This window comes from Piliocolobus tephrosceles, chromosome X (assembly GCF_002776525.5).
Source record: "Piliocolobus tephrosceles isolate RC106 chromosome X, ASM277652v3, whole genome shotgun sequence".
NCBI classification, from domain to species: domain Eukaryota; kingdom Metazoa; phylum Chordata; class Mammalia; order Primates; family Cercopithecidae; genus Piliocolobus; species Piliocolobus tephrosceles.
In genome coordinates, this window is record NC_045455.1 from 70613035 (window position 1) to 70620098 (window position 7064).

General features: G+C 39.5%; 1 pseudogene; it reads right to left on the reverse strand.

The window, feature by feature from the left end:
* Positions 1–6515: 6515 nt before the first annotated feature.
* Positions 6516–6834, reverse strand: LOC111523002 (annotated as a pseudogene).
* Between the last annotated feature and the right edge of the window lie 230 nt (positions 6835–7064).

Below are 7064 nucleotides of genomic sequence, written 5' to 3' on the forward strand. Positions count from 1 at the left end.
TCTGAAGTCTTGAGTGTTAATTTCTTCCTAAGCTTCAATTAGAAGCATTAGTGTCCTTCGTAAAACCTTAAGCAATTAATTAATTTTTATGAGTGAGCAGTAGAAGACCCTAGACAAATCTGTGAAGTACAACGATATACATATAGACCGATGGAATCGAATGGAGCGTCCAGAAATAAATTCTCACATTTACAGTCAATTGATTTTCAACAGGGATGCTAAGACAATAAAATAGGGCAAAGAATAGTCTTTCCAACAAATGGTTCTGAGCTAAGTGAATATCTACGTGCAAAAGAATGAAGCTGCACACCTACCTCACATCATAGAGAAAAATTAATTCAAAATTGATCAAAAACCTAAATGTAAGAGCTAAAATTATAAATATCTTAGAAGAAAGCCTAGGCATAAAATGTTGTGGTTTTGAATTAGGTGATTGTTTCTTAAATATAAAACCAAAAGCATAAGCATCAGAATGAAAACAGATAAACTGGACACCAACAAAATTAAAAACTTTTGTGCTTCAAAGGACACCATCAAGAAAGTGAAAAGACAACTTATAAAATAGGAGAAAGTTTTTGAAAATCACATGTCTCATAAGAAACACATATTTAGAATATATGAAGAACTCTTACTACTCAATAATAAAAAGCCAAAGTATCCTACTTAAAATGGGCAAGAGATTTGAATAGACATCCCCCAAAGAAGAGGTACAAATGGCCAATATACACATAAAAAGATGTACAAAAGATGATTATTAATCATCAGGGAAATATAAATCAAATTAACAATGAGATCCCACTGCACACCCCATGGAATAATATAATCAAAAAGAAACTAATAGATGTCGGCAAGGATGTGGAGAAATCAGAACCCTCCTACACTGCTGGTGGGCACAGACAATGGTGCAGTCACTTTGGGAAACAGGCTGGCAGTTTCTCAAAAGTCTAAACATAGAGTTACCATATGCTTCTATAATTCTTCTCCTAGGTATATATCCAACAGAAATGAAAACATGCGTCCATGCAGAAAATTATACATGAATGTTCATAGCAGCATTATTAATAATAGCCAAAAAGTAGGAACAACCCAGATGTCCATCAAGTGAAGAATGGATGAATAAAATGTGGTATATCCACATGATACAATATTATCTGGCAATAAAAAGAAATTATGTACTGGTACTTACTACAACATGAATGAACCCTAAAAATGTTATACTAAGTAAAAGAAGTCAATCACAAAATATGACGTGTTATATGATTCCATTTATATCAAATGACCATAATAGGCCAATCTATAGAGACAGAAAGTAGATCAGTGGTTGTTCCGGGCTGAGGGGAAGAGGAGAGAGAAGTGTGCTGGGAGGAACTGGGTAGTGACTGCAAGTGGATTTCTTTTTACAGTGTTGAAAATGTTTTAAAATTGATTGTGGTGATGGTTTCCCCTATCTTGAATGTACTAAAAAACACTGAGCTGGTTTACATGGGTGAATTTTATGAAGTGCAAATTATACATCAATAATGCTGTTTTTTTTTTTTAAGAATCTATAGAGAAGTGGCTATCAAAACGTCTTCATGAACTTCTCAGCAAGTCGGGGTGTTCAGCAGGGATTCTGCTGGGGTTCACGGCTCAGGCTTATTATTTAGGAATCTGGGATGTGGTGACAGTCACTGTATTGCCATCCCATGTGGCACCTCTAGGATTGCTTTCACGGCAGTTATGTGTCTCCTGATCCCAGGGCCTCAGACCTCCAGGGAATAGATAGATTCTGGCCCTGAACCTGAGACCCAGGTGCTAGGAGAATTCTTGGATTCAGCATCTGGTGAAGTTTCATTTGGCCTTTGACCTCAGCAGCTGGAGTCTAATATTCTTCACGCAGAAAATAAATCAGTGCACTCTAGCTTTGATACGACGATCAGGGCAGGACAACATTACCATCTGAGGCTGGTGCTATCTGCCATTAATCAGAATAAATCAGAATGCCCAAGATAGACCTCTGTAGGGCCTACGCTGTCAAATTAATGAATAGGAAACATAAAAATCACGTTTGCAGATCTAGCGTATATAGTCTGAAAACACAGTCATGCCATTCAGACCATATAATTCTCCATTAATATTCTAAAGAGGAGATCTTCGAAATGGAATGTGCTCACCCCAAAGGGGCCACAGACAATCTACTGGGGTACAAGCAGACTGTATCAGAATTTCTGTGTATTCCTTATTTCATTTTTCAAGTTTATATTTTTGTTTCTATTTTTAATATACATAATACTTTAGTAGAACTGTACATGTGCATTGCTTATAAGTTGATAAATTAATATAAATGAAGGTGTTAAACCTTTTCATTGATAGTTGTTTGCAATTTTAATAAATGTCCAAGAGACTGCTGCTCAAAGGATGTTTTGGCTGCCAGAGAAGGGTGGAAATGGACTTAAATGATATCTTGATTTACCTTGGAGAGCTAGCCCAAAACAAAAAACTAGTCAAGCATACCTGTTTGCAAAGAAAGATCTATTTTTTAGTGTGAATTGAACTTAGAGGCCAAATCTCTAGAGTTCAATTGTCTTCCCACAATGGATGAGGGTAAGCCCTAAGTGGCCAGCCCTGCTTGGCTTTCTAAACTCCTTATCCCTATTCTCTACCAATTGAGCAATTAGACCTCTAGGTATAGGTTCAACCCTGCCCTCGCCCGAAAGTTCTACTCTGACTTTAAACGGGTGGATTTAACGTGCTCTAGATCAATGTTCTTGGCCAAGTATTCACTCTTGTTGCTAGTCCCACTTCAGGTCACATCCTCAATTCTGAGAACTGAGCTAGTGTATTGATCCTGAGACATATTACCAATCAACACCTTGGTTGTGGTAGTTGAATCCTCTTTTGATCCCTGTGTCTACCTACTACTCAGTGCTACAAGGATGAGGACCACCAATCCTCATATTCTCTAGGTATGTAATTAGGGTCTGGGTACTTGCTGACAAATTTTCAGTGTGTTGGGTTCTTGGAATGTTTACATGTAGATAACAAAATGAAGTTACGCATGATCATCTAAGGTACCCTGTACCTAATTATTAACATCATTAGCAACCAGAAGGAATGTTCATGATCAGCATATAAATGTCTTTAATGAACAAAACTCATTGTTCTAAGAAAACAAAGCTGTTGCACAACACCAGTTCCCTTTCAATGTCAAATAAAATCAATGAAACTTTTGTGTGTATCCAATCCCTAGCCCATAGATAGCACTAAGCTGCTAAGATCACCTTTGAAAACTGGTCACTGGTTAGAATGGGGAGAAATTCAGCTGTGGTCAAATAGACTCCCTGAACTTTGGACACCTATAGATTCGATGGTGTCCCATGTCCAGTTCCTTCTGGGTGGATCCTCAAAAACTGCCTCTATGAATTAATTCACTTCAATTTCCATTACCAATGTTTTTCTCTGCTTCTTAACTATTTTCATTTTTCTTATACTCTCCAGATTTAGAAAAATTATCTTTAAGAAATACACTTGAGTTACCAAAAGGCATTCTGAAGAGAATACAGATTTGTTTTACTTATATGTCCTGGCTCTCATTTAACTCCTTCATAGCCTGAGCACATGACTCTTCACTGGGTTCATGGTTGAGTAAGAGAATTAGATTTTGAAAATTCTAGTTCAGGTGGAGTCCTGTTGATGGAGAAGCATTCCACCTCACGTAGTCACTTCTTTCAGAGAGGTTGACTTGATCACTGATTACCTAATGACCAGGCAGCTCCTGGAGGTGTTGTCCAGGAGTTGCTACACCCTGTAGAGTTACTTCATCTGTCAGTTTCCTCATGTCTTAAATTGCTGTAATTATCTACCTCCCAGGATGATTGTTGGAGTAAAGAGTAAGTGTTACAATGACTACAAAACAGTCTTACTTCCCAGGTGTCATAGCAGCTAATGCAACACCTGTCAAGCTCTTCAAACTATTCATAGAATATTTCATGTGAATATTTATCCATACTGTTTTTATCTGACTATATAGGATAAAATTTCTTCTTGATGTCTATGTGTATTAGGCAGTTCTTGCATTGCTATAAAGAAAGAGGTAATTTCTGAAGCTGGGTAGTTTACAAGGAAAAGAGGTCTAATTGACTCACAGTTCTGCAGGCTATATGGGAAGCATGATGCCAGCATCTACTTCTGGTGAGGGCCTCGGAAAACTTTCAATCATGGTGGCAGGTAAAGGGGAGCCAGTGTGTCACATGGCAAGATGGAGCAAGAGAGTGATACGGGGAAAGTGCCACACAATTTTAAACAAGTGGGTCTCGTGAGAAATCATTCGCTATTGTGAGGACAGAACCAAGGAGATAGTGCTAAACCAGTTATGAGAAATCCACCCCCACAACCCCGACCAGGGCCCACCTCTAACATGTTGATTACCTTTCAACATGAGATTTGGGCAGGACAAATGGCCAAACCATATCACCAACTTAAATTACTCTCCTAGTCTATCACCACTGGCTAGCAGTGCTTACCGTCACTGAGACCACACTTTCTAGTGCATAGAAACTGAATTGTGACTTTCTCCAAAGTTTGCCTTATGATAAGTAACACTTGAATCAGAAAGAGATCATTTAAATGGCATAATGTTTTCTATTTTATTATTGACACTTCACCTTTCAGAGTATAAACTTTATTAGTTGCCTTTGATGAACAGTAAAACTAACAGGAACCTTAATGGAAAGATTTGAAATTTTGAGAAAATAAACTAAAATAAAAAAAGCAGAGTAAAACTGTTAGGGTGGTCCAAAAGTAACTGCAGTTTTTGCCAACTTCAGGGGGCCATAACGTTGACTTACCTGGAGTTGAATTACCTGGAGGTTTGCCTTCTGGCTGGATAAGCTTTGGAAAGTTGTATGATCCCTCCAAGCTTCATTTCCTTATCTGTAAGATGGATGTATGAGTTAGGGAAAGTAAATCTGCTACTGCAAAGAGACCTACAAATACTTAGAGTATAAGCGTACTCTTAAAAGAAATTAAAATACTGGCCAAGAGCAGTGGCTCGTGCCTGTAATCCCAGCACTTTGGCAGGCCAAGGCCGGTGGATCACTTCAACTCGGGAGTTCAAGACCAGCCTGGGCAATATGGTGAAATCTCATCCCCACAAAAAATACAAAAACTAGCCGGGCATGGTGGCACATGCCTGTAGTCCCAGCTACTTGGGAGACTGAGGTAGGAGGCTCACTTGAGACTGGGAGGTTGAGGCTGCAGTGAGCCATAATCACACCACTGCACTGTAGCCTATAGAGTAATAGAGTGAGACTCTATTTCAAACAAAAAAAGAAAGAAAAATACTTAAATAAGCTTGTATATAATATAAAAGAAATAAATATAAATATAAAAGAAATAAAAATACTTAAATAAGTTGGTTTTTTTTTTTTGGCAATAATAAAACTTGAAACTCATATATGGTGCTGGGGGGAGGGGCAGCAATGATTTCTCTCACCAACTCACCACACAGGACAGCAAAGGGGTAAAAAGAGGCTGAAGAAGGAAAAGCCCGAAAACTTTGAGATCAGCAGAGGGAGCCAAGGATCAAAAAATAGGAGATGCTGAAGCTGCGATGACCAGCATCATTTTCTTAAGAGAACATTCAAGGATCTGTCATGACGGCTGGGCTTTCACTGGGTGTTAAGTCTACAAACAGCATCTTCAATTGAAACTACCAATTAAAGTTCTTAAGATTTAGGAAGTGGTGGAGCTTGGAAAGTTGTGAGACTACAAAATTCCTGAAAGTCCATTAGAAAAACCACAGGATGGAAAAAAAAAAAAAAAAAGGCAGGCCACAAAGAAGGCTTCAGAGGTCCCTGCTGGTCCAGAGACAGATACCTGTAGTGTCCAGTATTGCAGTGAACGTGATCTGCTTTCAAAAGCAGAGGGTTTAAGGGGGAGGGTAGGTGGGACTGGTGGAGGCAAAGGCTCTCCCTGTCCCCACCTCAGTTTTAGGCAGGGCTTTTAATTTAACTCAAGGGCATCTCTCAACTTGGAGAATAATTCAGCCCTCAACAGCACTTCAAATGTGCTGTGGCTTTGCAGCGTGGTAGCAAGAATGTTTAATATATAGTAGATAAAAATTTCATCCAAAAAATTAAAATATTTTTGCAACCCCCTCCAACACCAATTCCTTTTCTAAAGTTAACCTATCACTTATACTGTCAATACTCGACCATGTACTTAATTGGAAACCCAGATCCAAAAGACTGAAACTGAATCTTCACGCCAAAATGGAAACAAAATAAAATGAATAACTTGGGGTTTGTGGCATATAGTTTAGGTAAACACACATACCAGGAGAAGGGGGAAGAGGAAATGGAGGTGTTGAAGCAAAGCTGAGTGTCAGAATACATTCAGTCCGGGCAGATGTGTATACAGCGTGTAGTGGAACATCAGGAAAAGCTCCATGTGGATTCATGAGCATGCGTCTGGAGGTACCAGATCCCCCCATGGTAGATCCAAGAACAGGGAACCGAGGGAGGAGGCCATTCCTGTCATTCCAGTTTTAGAAGCTCCACATCGAAGACGAGAGTAGCATGTGGTGGGATGATGCCTGGGTGCCCAGTGGTATCGTAGGCATAATCTGGAGGTATAGTCAGTTTGTCTCTCTGACCCACACTCTTCTGAGCAACCCCTTCTTCCCAGCCTCAGATCACCTCCTGCTTGCTTAGCATAAACTTAAAGAGCTTGTTTCTGTCCCGGGGAGAATCCATTTTCTTTCCATCTTGAAGCATCGCGGTGTAGTGCACCATGCAGGTCTAGCTGCGCTTCGGGAAGGTGCGCCCCGTCTCCGGGGGCGATGGTTTCCACCTGCACTCCCGCGGCAGTGGTGGACACTGGGCCGGCGGGTGGTGCGATCCTAAATAAGTATTTTTAAAGTAACTATGCTAAGTAACACTGGAATCAGAAAGAGATCACTTAAATGACAAAATGTTTTCTATTTTATTATCGGCACTTTACCTTTCGGAACATAAACCTTATTAGTTGCCTTTGATGAACAGTAAAACTAAAAAGAAAGCTAATGGAAAGATTTGAAATTCTGA